At 32.9% G+C, this 20,805-nt stretch overlaps 1 protein-coding gene across 11 annotated transcripts in view; it reads left to right on the top strand.

Annotated features, from left to right (window-relative positions):
• FRYL (FRY like transcription coactivator) overlaps window positions 1-20,805 on the top strand; it is a 272,059-nt gene that overhangs the window by 90,934 nt on the left and 160,320 nt on the right. For 10 of the 11 annotated variants that reach the window (XM_025040241.1, XM_025040244.1, XM_025040250.1 and 7 more), the window contains one exon: window positions 3,809-3,940. The exons of the other annotated variant lie outside the window; for it this stretch is intronic. The gene's annotated coding sequence lies outside the window, so the exon portion shown is untranslated. The remainder of the gene's footprint in view (window positions 1-3,808; window positions 3,941-20,805) is intronic. 11 annotated transcript variants of the gene reach the window in all.

Below are 20,805 nucleotides of genomic sequence, written 5' to 3'. Positions count from 1 at the left end.
TTTACCTGCAGAGAACATTGCTTCATCAGCAAGAGATTTAGATTTTTGCAGTGAAGGCCAGTTATTCTAGCTGTGTACCATCATATAGCATTTCCAGTAGGTGGTATAGTATAATCTGTGATTACATTAGTCAGTATAATGTTTCTGTACTCTTTAAAACTGAAATTTGAGAGAATGTTTAAAAAAACAATTTTTAAAAGTCCATTTTAAAAAAAATATAAAATTAGAAAAAGAAAAAACAAAAAATGTAAAATTATAACACATGGAAATTATTAAATTAAAATTATGGCACATGGAAGCTTCTAGATCATTACTCTTACTTCAGGTTTAAAGTCTTGCCACTTCAAAGCTTCATTTGAATTATTTCTAAAATAAGAGAAAAGGTTAATTTCTAAAAATTAAAGTATGATCAAACAAGTGTTGATGAATCACCAATTTTCTTTGTTAATTAAAGGGATAATTTCAAGTTATTTATATTAATGATTTTTACCAGTCAGACATAAAAGAGATTTGAATAATTATTATCCTTGCAATTGATTATTTGTGAGTAGACTTTATATTTTATATAATCTTGGGGAGATTAAAAAATTACTGCATTTTATACATTTTTGTAATTATTTTGCTGTTATGAATAAGAACTATGATTATTCTAAATTTATTTAAAAATCATTGCATCCTTGGTCTAAACGGCTGTCAGAACATTGGCATCATTTTAAGAGGCCTTGCAAGATACCAAGAATAATTTTAATAGAAGAGTAGGAATTTGCCCTCATAGATTCCATATCTTGCCATGTGGGTTCTTTCTTCATTTGAATTATGATGAATTTTTAGGTCACCCCACATTTTAGCATTCAAGTATAAGTGGAAAATACATTTTGAAGTCAAATTTAGAGTTTTGATCTTTAGATTGGTTTATAGTTGGGATCTTTGAAGTAATTTAGCCTAATCTTTGATCCAGTGCACTAGTCCTTTTTATAGCATTTCTATCAATCTTTGCCTAAAAACTCCAGCAGGATCTTCATTTCTTTATGAAGCAGCCTTTTCATTAATAATTAATTATGTAATAATTAAGTTGTTATTCTTTTCGTTGAACTCAAATCTGCCTTGTGCTAAGCACTATCACTTCCTCATTTTCCTTTTCAAATTATGAAGTATAAATTCAGGTATTGAAAATAGTATAATGAATATCACCGAAATTTATTTTCTCTTAATTTTTACTTCATTTGCTTGAGATTATTATTTTCTGTATCAAACAGAGACATCTATGTCAAATATCTTACTACAGTGAAGGTATATTAAATTTGTGGCATTTCTGTTCTTTGTTATTCCAGTAATTCTGTTCGGCAAGTAAGCGAGGTTAATGTGCTATCTGAACACGCATTCAACTTTCTTTTACTTTCTGGACTGAAGTGAAGCAAGGCTCTCATTGGAGTACCTCGTTTGACCTGATATCCTCCCAAGTGCCAGAGCTGGACCACTGTTCTCTTTATTTATGGCACATGGAAGCTTCTAGATCATTACTCTTACTTCAGGTTTAAAGTCTTGCCACTTCAAAGCTTGTGCTCTTTGGCTATTTACAGCCTTTTCTTTGGTGTTGTCAAATACCAACTGACCTCCTCAAGTCACTCTTGTTTATACGATTTTTTTCTTTTAAAAATAAGAAACTAATAGCATTGATCATGTGTACGCCATGACCACATTTACCTAATTTCTCGGACCTTGACTATCTCAAAAGCAGTAAAATAAAAGCAGTATTAAAAATTATTCTTCCTGTAGATAGAACATTCTCCAAATGAATCAAGTGAAATGAAAATAAGAGTCCCATGTTAAATAATATATATGGATACAAGATGAAAAACTATTGATGTGCACCTCATTCCAAACCAAGACAAAAACAACAACAAAAAACCATCCCTAAAAATGATTATAACCTATAAAGTCAGAGAAGAATAAACCAAATTTTTTTTTCAGGGGAACCAAAGACACATTTTATTTTATCAAAAGTAGAAATTGAAAATAGAAAGGTTGCATATCAATTAAAGAAGTATTGAAAATTCTAGAGAAATATTGAGAAGCCTTAAAATGACACAGTGCTTTGACGGTGTGGTTACAAGAAGTGAAAACACATATGAAAACATGGTATTAGCTCTTGCTGTATCTGAACAGAAGGTTATTCGCAAGTGAAACAAAACAGAAGACCTAGACATGCAATATTCCTAAAACTGCTTTGTACTCTAGTAGTAATTGGTTTTGTGATTTGTCCTAGAAGGTAAAGTAAAAAATAGTTTAAATTTCATTAAATAATAGACCAATGTATGACTGTACTATACTCACTATCTACAGAACTAATACGCTATTTGTCGCATAAGCTTTATTTGATTTGAGGGAAAAATGATTCCATGACCCAAAGATAAAATAAAATATCAAGAATTATGGCAGAATTGTAGATATCATGTTGTTAGATTCAGAAATATTTGGTGGAGCAGTAAAAAATTCCAGTAAGCCTGAACGATAATTGATTATGAACAAGTGCATATGAATTAATATTTTATTCATATTTACCAGTTTTTTGACTTCAGATATTTGGTTTTAGTCATGGTTTAGTTGGTTGTGCCCATGAGTAAATCGAATATCATTGTATTTCCTAACTTGGCTAAAGGAATTTAAAATTATGAAGTTTAAGTACAAAATTAATATTTTAGAGAGTAGTTAGTCCTTTCTGTTGGGTTGAAGATTCAATTAATTAAATAGGAAAAAAATAGTAAGAAACCAATTATGATTTAAAATGAAGTTAATTTGAGTTTCAGTGCTAGATTTAAAATGTGGCCTATTTAACTATTGAAAAATGCCTAGACGTTTAATGGTAATAAAGACAGGGAATGTACATGTATGAGCCATTATATATGGTAAAAGGATAACTCACTGTGGTCATTGGTTTCATTCTTAGTAACTGTCAAATTATTACAGATAATTTGGTTCAGTAGTTCACAATCCATGAGTTCCTCAGAGTTGTTATAATTGGACTTTGAAGGATATGTATTCCAAACATTTCTGTAGGTGATATAAATATTAGGCCTAGTGGCTATATGAGTTATTTTGCAAATCTGTTTATTTTGGTAAATAGAATAAAAACATATTAAATGTATTATTGAATCATTAAGGTATTATGTATTCAATCACTGGCTAGTAAAAGCATTACTTGTCAATTCAAAGAAAAGAAAGGATGGGAGAAAACTATAGATTAAAAGGGATTTAAAAGACATAGTAACAGTTGCCTATATGGATTTTGTTTCGATCTGGATTAGAACAAACTATTTTAAAAGACACTTAATTTCCCCAATTGAAATTTGAGCATTGATTGGTAGTTGTTGTTATAAAGAAATTATTATTCACTTATTATAGATATTATAGTGATATTGGCTTATGTTTAAAAAGCACATCTTTGTCTTAGAGTAATACACATAGAATTATCTACAGATGTAGTGGTGTAATGTCTGGAATTTGCTTCAGAATGATCCAGAGTGGTGAGATAGGAGTTAGGGGTGGGAGGATATATAAATGAAACATAAATTGCCATGACTGATAATGGTGGGTTCATTATACTATTCTCAATATTGCATTCTTTTGAAATTTTTCATAATAAAAGTTCAGAAAAAATGTAACGCAACATTATTGAAAGAGGATAACTGTAGCACTAAGTGATACTGCTATGTAATATATTCAGAAATAGGACGGATATGAGTAACACACACATGTGCTTATTATAAATATATCTAATGTGTAAATCTTGTATTTTGTTTTTCTTCAGAGCCGAAGCCATTTATTTGAATCTTGGATAATTAACACCTAAATGCTTAATTCGCAAAACTGCTCAAGAGTCCCACAGTCAGGATTAGATGATCCAGATTGCCATCAAAAAATTACTGTCTTGAGTTCTACGGTAAGATTATAATAAATATTCTAAAGGTTAAGTAATGACTATGATGTCTAAAAAGATTTTTAAATGCTATATTTGAGTGACTAGCTTCTTTATAATTTCTTAATCTTGTAACTATTATACCAGGAGTTCAAATTGTGATAATCAACCAAAGATCTTAGAGATATTGTAATGCAAATGAGGCTTTATAGCATTTCCTCCTTGTAGATTCAGGTAGCAGTGGATGCAGTTTTGTCAAAGGAATGCCATGTTTTCCCTTTGCTGCGTCTCAGGGTGGGGTCTTCCAGTGGCTCATGCTGAAGAGGAATCTGGCTTTCAGACTGTTTATTAGGAATCTATATCTATTAAGAGAGCTGGTGTTGAAGCAGGTTGGACAGAGGAAATTGAACTGCAGGCCCAGCAAAGTCTTGGCCAACCCTACAGGGAAACTTGTAGTTGTGAGTTTCTTTCTTTTCATCAATAGTAAGCTTCTTAGGGATAAAAGTGTATCTTTAATGCCTTTGCATCTTGCACAGGCCATTATAGAAGCCGCTCAGCAAATTTTTATTAAATGAAGGAAATCTGAGAACAATCTTGTGATCTCTTGAGTAACATCTTATCCTTGCCCTTCATTTTCCCAATTGAAAGTGCAGTTTAGAACAGTGGGTTAATAGTGACACAGGTGGTGGTTTTGTATATCATGAACAGATATGAAGGTAACTTGCCCTCTGTAATCAGCATGTGCTATACACCATTATATTTCTAGGCTTCATAGGTAAGGAAGACCTGTAAGGGGGCCTCACCACAAATATAAGTTTTAAAGAATGTGAGATCATATCTGTAAAGAGTTAATAAAAAAACAAACAAACCCTAGAAGACACAGTGATAACTTCTAGGCTATTAAGGCGTACGAATTATGGTTCTAACTGGTTGTTTCTTCTGTGTGGGGAATAGGCTGATCAGATGTGAATTTTTATCCTTTCATGTTCAAGGGTTAAGAGAGAATCTACTTAGAAGCATTTTTTAAAAATCAACATTATTCTCCTAGTTTAAGGCAAGAGATTTAAACCCTATACTTGACTTCCTTGTTTCTTCCCCTCTTTTCACTGTAGGATTCCTTGAGACAAGATTTGCATTAATAAATCCTCTAAGTTTGCTCTGAACTATAATACTATATTAATGCTTTACATGTAGAGGACTTTCAATTAATATCTTTTAAATAATGAAATAAAGAATAATTGACTTTATAAATAAAGTGGTAGAAAAATGAGGATTAAAAACTTAGTAATTCAGAACCAGAAATTTGTTTTTCCTATCTATATGGACAGTTTTTCCTATCTATATAGACAATTTTTCCTATCTATATAGACAATTTTATGCTTCATCTTTTGAAATATGTAAATCATTTTCTTTGTGTTGAGTGTTAGAATGCGATTGTGCTTGTGTTTCACTGAATGAATCGTTTTTTTAATTATTAAACTGTTTATCTTCAGAGTTATAAATCTGTTCACTTTCATTTTTCATTTTCTTGCTCACTTACTATCCCCACCAGAGGGCAGGCAAAGGAAGGGAAAAAAGAAGATATTAATTTCAGTTCTCAAAGTCTTATGTAGGCACCTTCTACTGGGATATTTTGTCATGCTTTTGAGTTACGTTAAGGCAATAAGATCAGCCACATTTGCTATTTTAAAATATTTAGTGGAATTCTCAGTCATTTGGAATTGAATTATATAATGTCGATTACTGGGTTTATTGAACTAAATATTTATACCATAAATCTCTATTCTTAGATCCATATATTTTACATTATCACTTATTTTTTTGGTAATTCACGCCAAGGTTTTCTTTCCATTGCTACTATTGGTAATTGCAATTGCTTGTAATGAGGACTGTTTTTTAAAAGTACATTGGAATGTTTAGTATACAGTAATAAAGTTTTAAATTACTCCTTTCATGTCCTTTCATACATGTTCCTGAGGTCTGTTAGTGAATTTTTAGAATGATAAGAATTATCTTTTTGAATACAAGTTACTGTTTCACGCTTCAGCTGTATGTTTATTTAAAAGGATCATACACTTCAGACCAAAGGAAATTTGTCTTAATATTATCCCAATGTAAGTTTTCAAAGTCCAGATGTTAAACGGGATGAGTGCTAAACATTTTATAGTCTCAATATTGCTGTTAACACCCATTGTAGTTGTACAAATATATGTATACATGAAGTGCCGTTTTATGGTCGATAGCTGTTTGGTTTGTTATCAGTATGAACAGCATATGTTAAAAAAATCAGCTTCCAAACAGCTGGCACTTGACCTGCCGATGTTTAGCACCACCTAAACTCACATGACGTTTCTTTGCTCTTTGACATAGATAGTGTACCTTATCTTCTCATCAAGGAAATTGGTACAAGCGCCTTTCAGTGTGCTTGTAGGTCTATTAATGGGAAGAACCTTAAAATGGATTTTTTAAAGAGAGTTGTTCCTCCCATTCTTTTGGGAGATGTGGTTTTGGATACTAGAGATAGTTTTCAGGAAAGTTCCCCCAAATTACTGAAGATGAGATGTCTTAGTTTGCTTTCATCAGAGAAAACTGTAGATGAGGAAGATGGAACCAATTTCTGTTGTAGTAATTATGACAACCACCAACTAGGTAAAGTAAAACATATTATTTTCAGTTCTTTAAAAAGTATTTTATGAGTGTAAAATTATTTTTACAAGTATGAATTCTAATAAGCATAAATCTTTATTTTAAAAGTTAAGTTTAAATATTAAAAATGTTAATACAGTAGATATATAGTTGGTCTAAATTTTTTTAATATCCAAATTTTTGCTTCGCATTTAGATGGAGAAATATTGATGCTATAAATCAAGATAAAGTAATTAATAAAGTTAACAGTCTGGTGATCTATGTAAAAATATTAAGTGTATATTTATTGAAAAAATGTTATTGTTATAACCTGTAAGATATGTAAATAAAAAGTAAGATACTGGGCTTGTTCTGAATGATTATGAATTTTTTATTTTTGAAAATAACTACTCATATAAATTATTGTAATATTTAGTAGAAACAAGTGTTTCTGTAAACTCTCTGTAAGTTTGATATATATTCTTATAGCTGTTTTCTATGCACTTTTTAATGTGCACATAGACATTTTTATTTGTAGAATTTAAAAATGAGGTTTACTATCCAAACTGTTCTGATACGTGCCTTTTCATTTTATACATCATAAACATCTTTCTGCCTCATTTAAAATGCACTACATTGTGCAGATATAATTTATTCCCTTATCAATGAACATTTAGAATGACTTTAATTTTTAGCTATTAAAAATAATTATGTAATAAATATCTACTTATATGTCACATTATATCTTTGTATGATTACTTCTTAATATAAATTTCTGTGTGCATTTTAAATTTTGATAAAAAATGCCAAGTTACCTTTAAATTCTTTTTCTATTTAAGGCAGTATATGTGTGTCCTTATTTGTCTCTGTAACACTATTTCTTGTCAGTTTAAAAAACAGGGTTGTATTGATGAGAAACAAAACTTTCTGTTTTAAAAAAATATCAGTTATATAAAAGAAAGGAGAAGGAGCTTTTAAGTTCTAAAAAGAAATATATATTGATATCTACAGTGAACTGGTATTAGTTTTTTTTTTTAATACCATTCATTTCCTGGAGTGGATGAAGTCGACGTGGTGCCACTGAGGACTTGGTGCCTCTTAATTTCAGTTAACATCTGTAAATCCTTCAGCACCTAGTTTTGTGTTCAACGGTGCATATATGATAAATGAAAAATATGAATATATTAATATGTAGTTATTTAAAATATTAAAAATTTATTTTTCCTTTAACTTTCAGTCTTGAATTATTTAGTCATTTATTGTAAGTACCATAGCCTATGTGGTTGGACTTGGTGTTTAAATATAATATGCTATGCCCATTTGTTTAATATGGCTCTTTTAAAAAAAAAAAACCTTACACATTTTTTGACTATAGCATACATGTTATAAAATGTAATAATCAGATTTTGTAATTTATGTTAATTTTCACATAAGCACTTAATTTAATGATTAAGAATTTTCCAGGGGGTGGCTCCATAGTGTAGTGGTTAGCATGTCTGCTTTACACGCAGAAAGTCCTGGGTTCACACCCCAGGTGGAACCGCGTACCATACCCCGGGGCGCTAGGCCCCAGGTGCACGCTGTGAGCGTGTGGGAGGAGACGCCACGCCTTCAGAGTTCCAGTTCTTAAGGGGAAATGGCAGCATCCATAGGGCAGGGGTAGAAGTGGGGGGCGCGGATTAAAGAGGGAGAAAAAAAAGAATTTTCCATTGTATATATATATATATATATATTTTTTTTTTACAAGTCATAGTCAAATTAGAACCATGGAGCACTGAAGAATCTGTTGTCTGAAATTTCTGAGGCTACAGGTTTTTTGTGGAATAACTCTTGCCCAATTTCTTTCCAAAAATAAAATTCAACTTTAGGGAATAATTATTAAAATTAATTTATAGGACTTCTTTGGCAATTTCCATATAGTTTCTGGTTCTTAAATTCCAGTTTACTGATTCAGTTTTCTTGAACCTCAAGATTTGATGCTAAAGTTTTATTGTATGTAAGAATAATACCCACATGGTTTGCAGCAGCCTAAACATAGGTTACTTGCAACTCAGCATGAATGAACTTTACTTCCTGTTTACTGGTGGTTCTGGAAGAGAGATAATGCAGTTACAGCCAAAAGTTTTACAAATATGACTAGGTACAGTTCTTTTAAAGGGTGTTATAGTTTTGTTCATTTACTGAAAGGAGAAATCAAGAGTATGAAGAAATGTCATCAGCAATGCAAATAACTAGTCTTTTAGAAAAAACTGACCTGTAATTTCATAGTTTTGTATTTGGATTAGTTGTTTCCAACTTCTTTAATTGTTAATTCAAAATTTAAAAAGTTATTTCAAGGGGATGTTAGGCTTGTAACATGGAGTAATAATTGTACTTTTGTGAGAGGATCATCTGAGAATAAGTTAGTTTGCAATATATAGAAATTTGCCTGCTGCTTTTAACTCCAGAGGTATTCATACATGCTTATGGTTTCTTTAACAAAAATATGGGTGGAATTTTGAGGTATTTGCAGGGGTTGATATTTTGAAGAACATTTTTCTTTGCTTTTGATAATTTTTTTTTTAAATTTCCCTAAATATTAGGTAAGCTAATATTTTAAAATTTGTATAGAAATTCTCAGACAACCCACTGGATTTATCAGAATTCCTCTTTCTCTGTAAAATACATTAACAAATGCCTGTAGAACATTACACTGTTCAAATCCCCTGCTACTATTTCTGCTCCCAACAGCTTGAGTTGTGGGCTTACCAAGAGTTGGTTGTGTTTTACACCAAACCCATTTATGCTAATTATAATTGTAATCGTGATCGTGTAATTTAATTAGGTATTACATAATTTAGGAAAATATGAGCCTGAAAAAATTTTTTTGGTGTAAACAAATTTGAATGTTTTGGTCAAACTCCATACAAGTGAAATGCTAAAAAAATTTGCTTTTGAATTACATATAGGCCAGAGAAGTATACATGATTGGAAGGATTTTACCCTCAGATACCTTCAACTTCTCCCTCTACTTTGAAGAAATTGAAACCGGAAATTATAGATGATATACATGGATTGAATTTTAGGCAAGAAAGACAATGGTGTAATCAGCAAATTCACCTTAAGAGACAGATATTTGGCACTCTATCAAAAGGCTAGGGAATAAACATGGATTTTATATTTAAGTTAAAATAAAACCTTCAGTGGACATATTGATCTCCCCTACTCCCGATTTCTACTTTATTGAAGTTTTTTGATTACATGATTACCTAACAGTTGTAATTTATAATAAATGGACTCTGCTGTTTATAGTTATATAATGTGCAATTTTATTTAAGAAATAAGTCATTTATTTGCTATTCCTACTTCCTTAATAAAAAGGAATCAAAAAGTTCATGGATTTGTTACATAATCTTATTCATAAGATGCTTAAATATTCTTATTTTGTGTGTGTGTAGAGCCCTAATCATGTGGTCAAAGACTGATTCCACTGATAAATATTAGCAGAATTGACACAAATAGTATCTATCTAAAGGCATAAAAGTTGATGGGGAGAAAATGCCCTTCACTGATTCAGAATATACTTCAGTGTTGTCTTACCATTGGAAAACAATGAATGTTAGGCATAGTCATGAGTCAGAGCCTAAGAATCAGGCAGTGTATTTCCACAGGCTTCTGCTGTGACAGCTGCAAAGTCCTTGTATCTCCAGGACTGGGTTTTTATTCTGATGGACTCAACCTCAATTTTGTTTTTACTTTATGTGGAGTCAGTATATTTGGAGTAAATATATTTGTTTTTAAAATTTACTAGGAACAGAGATAATGATACATTTAACAGAATGAGGAATATATCAACATTGCAGATGAAAAAAGTTTTTGAGCACCCTCTGTATTCTGGGCACTATTTTCTTGTTTTGTTTTAACAATAACTAAAATAGTATTGTTTGCCTACCTTTTTAGTGTACATCTGTTCCTTTTAGTCCCTCAAATAGCATGTAAGTTGAGCATGGACTTTGCTCTGTCCACTGATGTGATGGGGCTTGGAACATAATAATTGCTAAATAAATATTGGTTGAATGAGCAAATGTTATCTGTCTTGAAAACCCAGTGAGAGAGGTTGTTATACAAAGTTTTTAAAGTTCAGAGAGGCTTAACCAAATTATTTGCGTTTTTTGGCTACTGAGTGGTATAGTCATGCCATTGTTTAAAGTCAGGCATTTGCTCTTTCTGCTTCATCTCACTGCAGTGTTGATATTTTTGAATCTTTCTGTATAAGCATTTTTTTTTTTAAAAGGCTATTATATCTACCAAAGTTAATATTTTCATTAAAGAACATATACTTTTCGGGGTGCTTTCATTTTAATTAAGAGCTGTTTTCATAAGAAAAAACTTTGATTTCAGCATTATTCTTTGAGACTCTGTCACTTTAATGAGTAGTTGATAATTATTTTTATAACACTCTGTTTAGATTAGCTGATTAAGGGAGTAGCTGTTTCACATGACTTTTACAAAAACAGTTAAGAGACTCACATTGAGATACCATTTTCATTTCATTACAAAGTGTTAATGACTGCATGGCATATAAACATTTAAATAGTATACTGGTATACCTCTCCTGAGGTATTCAGGACTGCACACTAGCAGGAACAACCAAAATGTGGCACTTATTATAAAATTACAGATGCCTTTTGGTTGAGCTTTAAAGGCTGCTATGTACATTTGACTAGTAAAGAAAGGGGAGTGTTCTTACTAACTAGATTTCCTTAATAAGTGATCTTTTCAGTTTTGTTTTTGCAGAACCACTGCATCTTCAGAATAGCTCATTTTTGTTTAGATAGAGGAATAGCATGGCAGGCCTGTTACTTTGTTCTGGATAGAGGAATAGCATGGCAGGCCTGCTACTTTTTAGAAGGGAATAACATGGGTAAAGAGTGATTTAAGTGTTCATCAAATACTGGATTGTTAATAGAGAGTTGAGAGAAAGTCCTGGGAGAACACTGAGATGAGGTTTTCTTCTGACACCTCAAATGCCTGTAGTGATAACAGACTGAAGGAGGTGGATAATCATTTGGAATGCAAATGTGATAAAAAGGTCTTTGGGCAGAGCAGTGTCCTGGAAGAACCCGAGCTCCAAATAATAATCAGTTTGCTCTGGAATTTCTGGCCTGACCCAAATGATATCTTATATTCACTTTGTGTGAAGAAGTTCAGGAATTTTTCTTGCTTATAGAAATGGGATTTGGAAACGTTGGGCTTAATAGTTTCATGAAATCAAGTTTCCTTATTTAAGAGGGCCTTCAGAGTACTTTGCAGGCTGTCCTCATCGGAGCATGTAGAAGAAGCCTTATTGGGTTGTTATATTCATGCCTTCTCTGAATCTGTAAGAATTCTCATGGGAGAGGAGAGACATTGGGAAGACTCACAGGTGTGATGGGAGGCAATGAAGTATTGAGAAAGAAGTGGTTGGGGCTTTGATCCAGACTCAGCTGAACTCTACCAGTGACTGACTGTGTGTCCTTGAACAAGCTGCTTAACCTCACCTAACAGGTTGAATGATATGTTCTTTATAGCATTGTTTTCAAGGTAATGAAAAATGGCAGCAAAATTGGCACATAGTTCAATACTTGGTGGCTATTACTATATACAAAAACTTTGGATTTTTGTCTTGGAGGTAGATGAATTAAATTTAACTAGAATTTATTCTTGGAGCATTCCATCATAGAAAATATTCTTGGAATTTGGATCTGGATCTTTTATTGTGCATAATTCCAAAAAATTTTAGCATGCGATTTATAGCTAAGTGGCAGTTCATGGGGGCTTAAGTTGCACCACCTTTTCCTTTGCTTCCTTCTTTGTCCACGGTGTGTGCTCTCCCAAATAATTACTGCCAAATGGTTGTGTGATTTAGAAGTTACTGTAACAGTATTGCTTCAGTAGTTTCTCTTGGCTATTTTTAAAGTTAGTCTAACACTTCTTAAGAAGGATCATTTTAGGCTGTTTCCTCAAGTTACATGGATATATATTTTTAAAAATTGGGGCATTTAAGTATTGCTAGAATTAGGGTAGGGATCTTCACTTCTTTGGCTTTTAAAAAGGACTTGCAGAAAGCTTAGTTGAAATAAAGATGCATCTTTCTCTTTTTAAGAGGTGTGGAATAGTTTCCTCTCTATCCCACTTACTCTGCTTTTTCCTAATCACAGAACCGATATTTATCTAGTACATACTGATATGATGATACTGATTAGGAAAATATTACAATATCAGTTGATATCTAGTTTTTGCTCCATGTCCTCCCCAAGGGCTCCTGCTACTTGAGTCCTCCTGCCCTACCCTAGGACCCTGTTGAACCATCCCAGCTTTCATCAACTAAAGGATGAGTCCTAGGCACACCAGGACTCACCTCCACTTTAACCTTGTTCTAATTGTTCAGTTACGATACCTTTCTGGTGGCTATTTTTGATGACCAGTCCTGCTTATTCTCACTTAAGGAGCAAAGAACGGAGGTATTATATCTAAAATAAAATAATTGAAACAAATGGGGTAAGAAAAATACATAACTAAACAAATATTAGGCAAAACATACTGAAATAATAAAGGTGTAAAAAGATGAATAAGATGATAAAATAGTATATATCAGAATATGCTGAAGAAAATAATAGAGGTGAGATTAAAAAACACAGTAAAATGGGTTAAGATGACTAAAGCTAAATATAAGCTTAAAATGTAACCGAAGGAATATACTAGAAAGGTTAAACAAAAATAAAGTGTGCTATTAAAGAAATTCAAGAATCAGCATACAGTCTAAGGGTTAACTCCACCTGCCTACAAGTAGTGTGGCCTTTGGGTTGATGCAACTATGGGTATAAGCTTCCAGTCCTGGTGACTTCCTGAACCTGGAACTCTGTAGGGGGAGAAGAAGTCTCTGTGTGTTCTTGGGGTTGAACAGTTTCTCTCAGCCTCAACTTCAGCTCATTATTCTCTGTGTTAGGACTCTAGCTCATTATCCACTAGCTTCTGTTGTTACATTTGACATATAAAAGTATTGTATCTTTCACCAGATAGTAAGTTCTTTGTGAACTGAGTTGATCTTATTTATGTGGGTATCCCCAGAGCTTAGCCCAATGGTAGGTACTTAGTGACCCATTAGTAAATGTTTGTTGGTTGTTAGTGTTCCCTATCCTTTGGTTTTTGTCCTTTATACTGCAGAGTAAGGTTTTACTTGTTACGGAGAACTGCTGTCAGTTGCCCTATTTAGCCCACTGACTTTTCTTTCAGAGTCATCTAGCACATTGCCCAGTGGGCAGTGGATCCCGAGGCAAAACCAGCCTTCCATTAGTTTCAAATGAAAAAAGAAAAAGGAAAAAAAACCCCAAAACTCTCCATGTTGAGCAAATGTTGATCTAGAACAGAGGTTAGCAAACTTTTTCTGTAAAGGGCCAGATAGTAAACATTTTAGGCTTTGTAAGCCACAAGTCTTTGTCACAGCTATTCAGCTCTGCCTTCATAGAGCAAAAGGAACATAGATGATATGTGAATGAATGTATATGGCCATGTTCCAGTATAACTTTATTTACAAAGATAGGTGATTAAGCATATTTGGCCTGCGGTCCAAAGTGTTCCAGCCGCTAAGCTAGAATACGGAAAATTGCTAACATCTGAGAGTTCCATGCAGGTAACTTACCTGGGAAATAGAGGGTGGAAGCTTTGAAGAAAGGTCCAAGATTATACTTATTTGTGTTTTCTATAACCCTTGGAATAGTGTTTTATCCATTGTAGACGTTCAATAATTATTTATTGATTTGACTTGGAATCCAACTGTATCACTTATCCTATTCTCCCTGGGCTTCTGGCGTCTCATCAAAATTTAAGGGATTATGCTATGTGATCTTTAATGTCTCTCCAGTTAAAAAAATCTGTGATTCTATGACAGTTTGTAAAAGGCCAGATGGTTTATTCTTTAAAGATAAAAATTGTTGGCTTATCACATTTTCTGTATGCCTTTAGGAGAGTTCTGAATTGGTTGCTTTTATCAATCATTCTGTTCGTAGACTTTTCCACGCTGGAACTCACTGTGTCCACTAGGCTATACTTACTTGTACCTTCCACCGGTCTCTATTACCCTATCCAGCCAATTTATTAAGCCTAGTCATTATTTTGTTTAAAAGGGTAAATTAGCTCTAAAGGTAACTTAGACAATCTCAGGTGATTCTTTGTACAAAAATGGCGATCTAGAGAGGATCAGCCATTTATCTTTTAGAATTACATTTTTCTAAATTCTGTATCAGCAAGGCAAACGTTCCATCATTGATTTTTTTTTCCATTTAAACTGTTAAAGAAAAACAATAATCCAAAATAATCCTAAGTATTAGGATTATTAAGGTATTAGTAAATTTTTATCACCTTACCTAAATTCTAACTTCATTTTTACTTGAACTTTTGATAGGTTTTTCCTTTTTTTTTTTTTTTTAAGAGTGATTTATTTAAGATTAGATAAACTGATCTCTTACATTGTTCTCAAGAAGCAGCATAAACCGATAGGTATTTCTAGACTACATCATGGAGAAACTTTTAAGAAACTCTAAAAAGTTCTTATACGTAACACAGAAAATTTCTCTATTATTTCTCAGGCTTCTAAAAGTTTCCTAGTCTCTATTTTTAAATAAGTATCGATGTGTGCTAAAAATAACATAATACTTTTATATTAAAAAGTAAAATATTTTTGTAGTAGTATAATTTAAAGTAGCTCTTCTTAAACTTAATGTCCTTAAGAATGACCTAGGGGCTCTTATAAAAAAAGTAGGTTCTGATTTACTAGGTTTAGAGTAGAGCTTTAAAGAATATTAAGATTAGGTTCTTTCACATTACTTTTAACATAGTACATTATGATTGTACTTACCTATCCATAAACATTTTTTGCGTTTTGAACTGGCCCACTTAATTCTACTGGACAACCTCTTCATCTTTTCTTAACACTATTGGTCCTCTCCTTCCTAAGTGTAATTTTGGTCTTTACATTTAGTTGTGGTTTGACACTTCCTTTCCTTTTCTCGTTTAGACTCTTCCTCTTATATTTTATTACAGCCTTGCCGAGTTACCCCTTTGTTAAAAAAGTGTTTTAAGAATGATAGCAAAGATGGCTCTAACAATAACAACCTCTAGTTGATTGAAAACTTACTATGCTACTGATATGGTTGGAAAAATTCAGAAAGGCAAGCGTTAGCAGGAAATAGTGAGCCTTTACTTTGTGGTGGGTGCTTCACACATAAGATAACAAGAGGTCTCCGGAGACCCTAGACGGTTGATGGTTTATATCTCTGTTCTGGCATGTTAATAGTGCCTGTTTTCATGTTCAAAAAAGTCCTGCTTTGGACAATGCATTTTAACGTTATGCTGTTCATGGTTCATAGAATTTTACCTATTCTTTCCTAGTAGGATTGACCAGTTGTAATACATATACCCCTTTCTTCCCAGTACATCTGTATAATGTGTATTAACAATGAAAGTACCTTAGTATTAACAATCTGGTTTTTTTTTTCAGGAAATGAACAAACATTGTGTCTGTTATAAAAATACAAATCCAATAAATAGTAGCCTTTTTAATAGAAAAATTTTAATCTGGATTTTTATTAACAATATTTTCAAAAATTATTTCACAATTAAAAATAATTTGTTGCCTAGATTTCTTAGGATCTCAAGAATCAATTTTAAATATATTTAGAAACAGCAGATTTTTTTTTTTCCATTCAAGAGATAATCTCAGCACTGGGGCAAATGACAGCAAATTGGTATGGTTTGTGAGGGCAAGGAAGAAAGTATGATTACAGGTTCTAGACTGCTTCATTTTAAGCAGAGGAAGCAGATTTCTTTTGGTTTTATGTGTGAAATATATAAAAAGAACTTAAACCAAAAACTAGGAACAATTAGGCTATTAATAAATACCCTGTGTCAGGAAGATAACCTCATTGTACCTTACGGCATGCATAAGTAATAGAATTGCAGCATAGGTAACGACTCCCAAAACATAGAGCTTAGTTAAAATGCTTCTTTACTGGTTTTATGTTGCTAATTTGTGAATATATTGGTGCAATGGTCCAATCTGTGACATTCATATAAAACATATCTTTATTAGAATTGCTTTTATAGCTATAACCGTTAATCCAGAAACTTGATTTAGACTTCTAAAATAAGCAGTTAATTTGGACATGACCCGAAACCTTTCTATCCAGAAACCTAGATGGAATTCTGGTCCAAATGTTTCAGGAGCAGATTCTCCTCATTACTAATTTATTTTGTTTGCCCTTTCATAGTGCTTTATTTGAATTATTGTCTTTTTGTTGTTTTTGTTGTTTTATATTTCTTCAGTTTAGTCGAATTCATTAATTCGTGGTTATTGTTGGCTGGCAAGTACTTGAAAATAATGAATTCAGTTTTTCTCCCTCATTAATGGAGAAGACGACTAGAGAGCTTATGGGATTGGTTGTTTTCCCCTGTGTCCTCCTAATTTTAGTCCTGACATCCCTTTTTTACTTTAGATCTATACAGCGAGAACTCTTCTTGATGTGACCTACACCTGGCTTATTTCACATTTAGTACCACCATCCGCACAGTCTAAGCCTAGGGGTCACTTGAGTATTTCAGCTTTACTTTTTTTTACCCAGTCTTATTTTTAGTTATTATCTCTTACCGTATCAATTTAAATAGCCCATTGACTTCTTTTGTGTTCTCAAGTTCATTTGCCACCTAATTAATCAAGTAGTCTGTCTGACCTTGTCCCTGCTCACAACTTTTCTACAGCATTCGATAATCAACTCCAGTATTTCTTGGAGCCTCATGGGTATTTTGGGAGTTCTTTGTGGATCTCCTCAGGTAAGTGGAAGAAGCAAGTGGATAGGACTGGTGCTGTAATGCTGGTCAGCTATAGTTACTTTGATTTTAATCTATTTTCCCTTTTGAGGTTAAGCGTAAGTATTTATTCTTCAGAAGAAGATCCACTGCTGAACGGATTTCAAATTCGATATTCCCTCAGAGTGGGCATCCCTGATCAACTTAACTCAGTAGGGCCTCGTCCAGTTTTCTCTGTCACTATACCCCGCTTTATTGCCTTCACAGCACTTAATCACAATTTGTAACTTTATATTTGCATGTATGTATGTGGTAACACACACACCCACACCTACATACACACCCTTTATCTCCACCATTGGATCCTAACCTTCCCAAGGGCACAAAGATCTGTTTTAGTCACTGAATTATCCTTTAGCACCTGGCCTGGTGCTTCAACACAATGTTTACATCATTCATATTTAATGTAATTAGTGACATGATTGGTTTAAATCTATCGTGCTTTTGTTTCCTATTTGTCCCATCTGTTGTATTTTCTTTTTTTCCCATCTTTCCTTACCTTCTTTTGGATTAATGGTACATATATTTTTAAACATATTTTAACTTATTCTACTATTGTCATATTATCTTTTCTATTTTTTAAACTAGTTGCTCTAGGGTTTACAAAATGAATTTCAACTTATCCCAGTTTCTTTTCAAATAAGAATATAACATTTTATGCATAATGTAAGAATCTGAAATCTTTTATTTATCCCCTCCATCCTTTGTGCTACTGTAGGTCAGATGTTTTATTTCGACATATGTGATAAATCTGACGGTATGTTGTTAACCACTTTTGCTTTAAGCAGTCAACTAACAAAGATAATTTAAAATGAGAAAGAAAATGTCTTTTTACCTGCAAATGAGCCTTTTCTGGCATTCTTCCATCATTTGGTATAGATTCAAGTTTTCACCTTATATAATTTTCTTTCTGAAGAAATTTCTTTAACATTTTTTTATATGCAAATCTGTTGCAGGCAAATTCTTTCAGCTTTTGTCTTTCTTGCAGAAGTTTTTGCTTGTATCTTGACAATATGTTTTCACTGAATATAGAATTATAGGTCACCAATATTATGCTTTAAGTTTTTCAGTGATGTCATTCCCACTTCTGCTTTGTATAGGTTCGGATGAAACATCTGTGTTCATTTTTACCTTTGTTCCTCTGTATGTAATGTATCATTTCCTTTGACTCCTTTTAAGATTTTCATTTTGTCATTGGTTTTCAGAAGTTTGATCATGGTATGCCTTGGCATGCATTTTTTGGTATATGTATTTATTCTTGCTTAAGGTTTGATGAGAGTTTTGGATGTTTGGATTTATAGTCTATCAATTTAAAAATTTTTTGATAATTATTTCTTCAAATAGTATTTTCCATTCACTCCTCTGAGATTTCAGTTACATACATATTAGACGATTTGATGTTTCAAAGGTCGCCAAGGCTTGGTGTATTATTTTCATTGTTTTGTTGTCTGTGCTTGACTTTGAAGAGTTGCTGTTTCCATTTCTCCAAGTTTACTAATCTTTTCTTCAATGGAAGCTCATCTTCTCTTGGTCCCACTCAGTGAATTTATTATTTTTAGATATTGTATATTTTATCTCTCAAAATTCTCTGAGTCTATTTTTAAAATCTTCCATTCTCTTCTCATTGTGTTTATTTCCTTTAAGTTCTTCAGCCTTTTTTAAATAGCTTTCAAAGAGCCCTAATGCTAATTCCATCATATGTTGTCATTTCTAGATTTGCTCTATTGATTAATTTTATGGGTCACATTTTCCTATTTCTTGATAAATCTAATAATTTTTAATTGGATGCTAGACATTTTAAATGTGACATCGTAGAAAGCTGGATTTTGTTACATACTTTTAAAGAGTTATCTTTGTTCTGGAAGGCAGTTACTTGCAGATAGCTTAATCCTTTGAGACTTGTTTTGGATCTTTTGAAGCTATGTTAAGGAGGATTTAAAGTAGTCATTAACCCATTAGTAAAGCATGACCCTTCTGGAGTATCCACCCAGTGCCCTGGGTATTCAACTGTATTAGTTTCTCAGATTTTTCTTGTTTTTGATGACTTTGATAGTATTGAGCAGTACTGGTTAGGTATTTCTTAAACTGTTCAATTTGGGTTTATCTGATTTTTTTTTTCATTGTTAGACTGGGGTTATGGGTTTTGGGAGGAGGAGCACAGAGATAACATGTCACTTTCATACATACGAAGAATGTGTGCTCTTGTCTTATCACTGAGGATGTTAACCTTGATCTCCTGGCTGAGGTGTAGTGTTTGTCAGATTTCTCCACAATAAAATTACTCTTCCCCCTGCTTTCTTTATCTCACTCTTCAAAAGGAAGTCACAAAGTGTAGGTCATAGTTTTAAGGATCAGGAAGTTATGTTCCTCCTTCTTGAGGGTGAAGTACCTACATAAATTATTTGGAATTCTTCTAAGTATGTGTCAGGGGACCCCAAGACCATCCTCACACTTAATAATCTGTTAGAAGGACTCAGAGGACACAGCATATAGTTGTACTCAAAGCTATGTATGATTAAGTACAGCAAAAAGATACTAAGCAAAATCAGCAAAGTGAAAAGGCGTGTGGGGCAAAATCTAGGGGAAAGCCGGCACAAGCTTTCAGAGTCTCCCAGCGGCATCACAGAGGAGCAAGTTGATTGCCCAGCAGTGAGCTGTGGCTCCATGGGTGAATGTTACCAATCGGAGGAACTCCTTAGAGACTCAGTGCCCAGGATTTTTACTGGGGCTAATCGTATAGGTACCCTTTCCCTGACACATACCCAGATTTTAGAATCCTTGGAGGAAAGCAGATGTTCAGCATAAACTATATTGTTTGTTCCAACAGTTTAGGCATAGTGAGCCACTCTTATTAGTTTTGGAAACAGTGGAGCTGTCTTAAAATCTAAGTTCTTAGATGCTAGCCAAGGGCCAGTGTCTTAAGCAGGACTTTCAAAGGATACCAGTCGGGCATGCTAGGTTAACTGTTTTCTACAATGTGAGATTTCTCTCTTCTTACTTACTTATTTATTTAATCATTAATTTATATCAGTATAGATTCTTGGATATTTATTTTATTGTTTGGGTTATATTTCAAAACTACCTTGTTTATTTTGTTGCTTTTTTAGGGCCCTGGCTCCTACTTTCTGGCTCTGCGAGAAGTCTAGCTTTATCTTCTGTGTTCCGTGTTCAGGCCTAGACTCAGCCATTTTCCGAGGAGACTTGCTTTCTTTCTGTAATGGAGTTTAAAAATGTTTTTAAAAATTTATTGTAGAAAATTTGAGGAATAGAGAGAGTAAATAGAAGTAAGTACATTAACAAGTAAATGTTAGCTGGTATAATTACTGTTAATGTTTTGTTGCATTATTTAATGAGATTTCAAAACAAAATATGAAGTGATTTTT

This window comes from Pteropus alecto, unplaced genomic scaffold (assembly GCF_000325575.1).
Source record: "Pteropus alecto unplaced genomic scaffold, ASM32557v1 scaffold57, whole genome shotgun sequence".
NCBI lineage: Eukaryota > Metazoa > Chordata > Mammalia > Chiroptera > Pteropodidae > Pteropus > Pteropus alecto.
The sequence above is the reverse complement of the archived record's forward strand: the minus strand, read 5'-3'. Positions and strand labels throughout refer to the sequence as shown.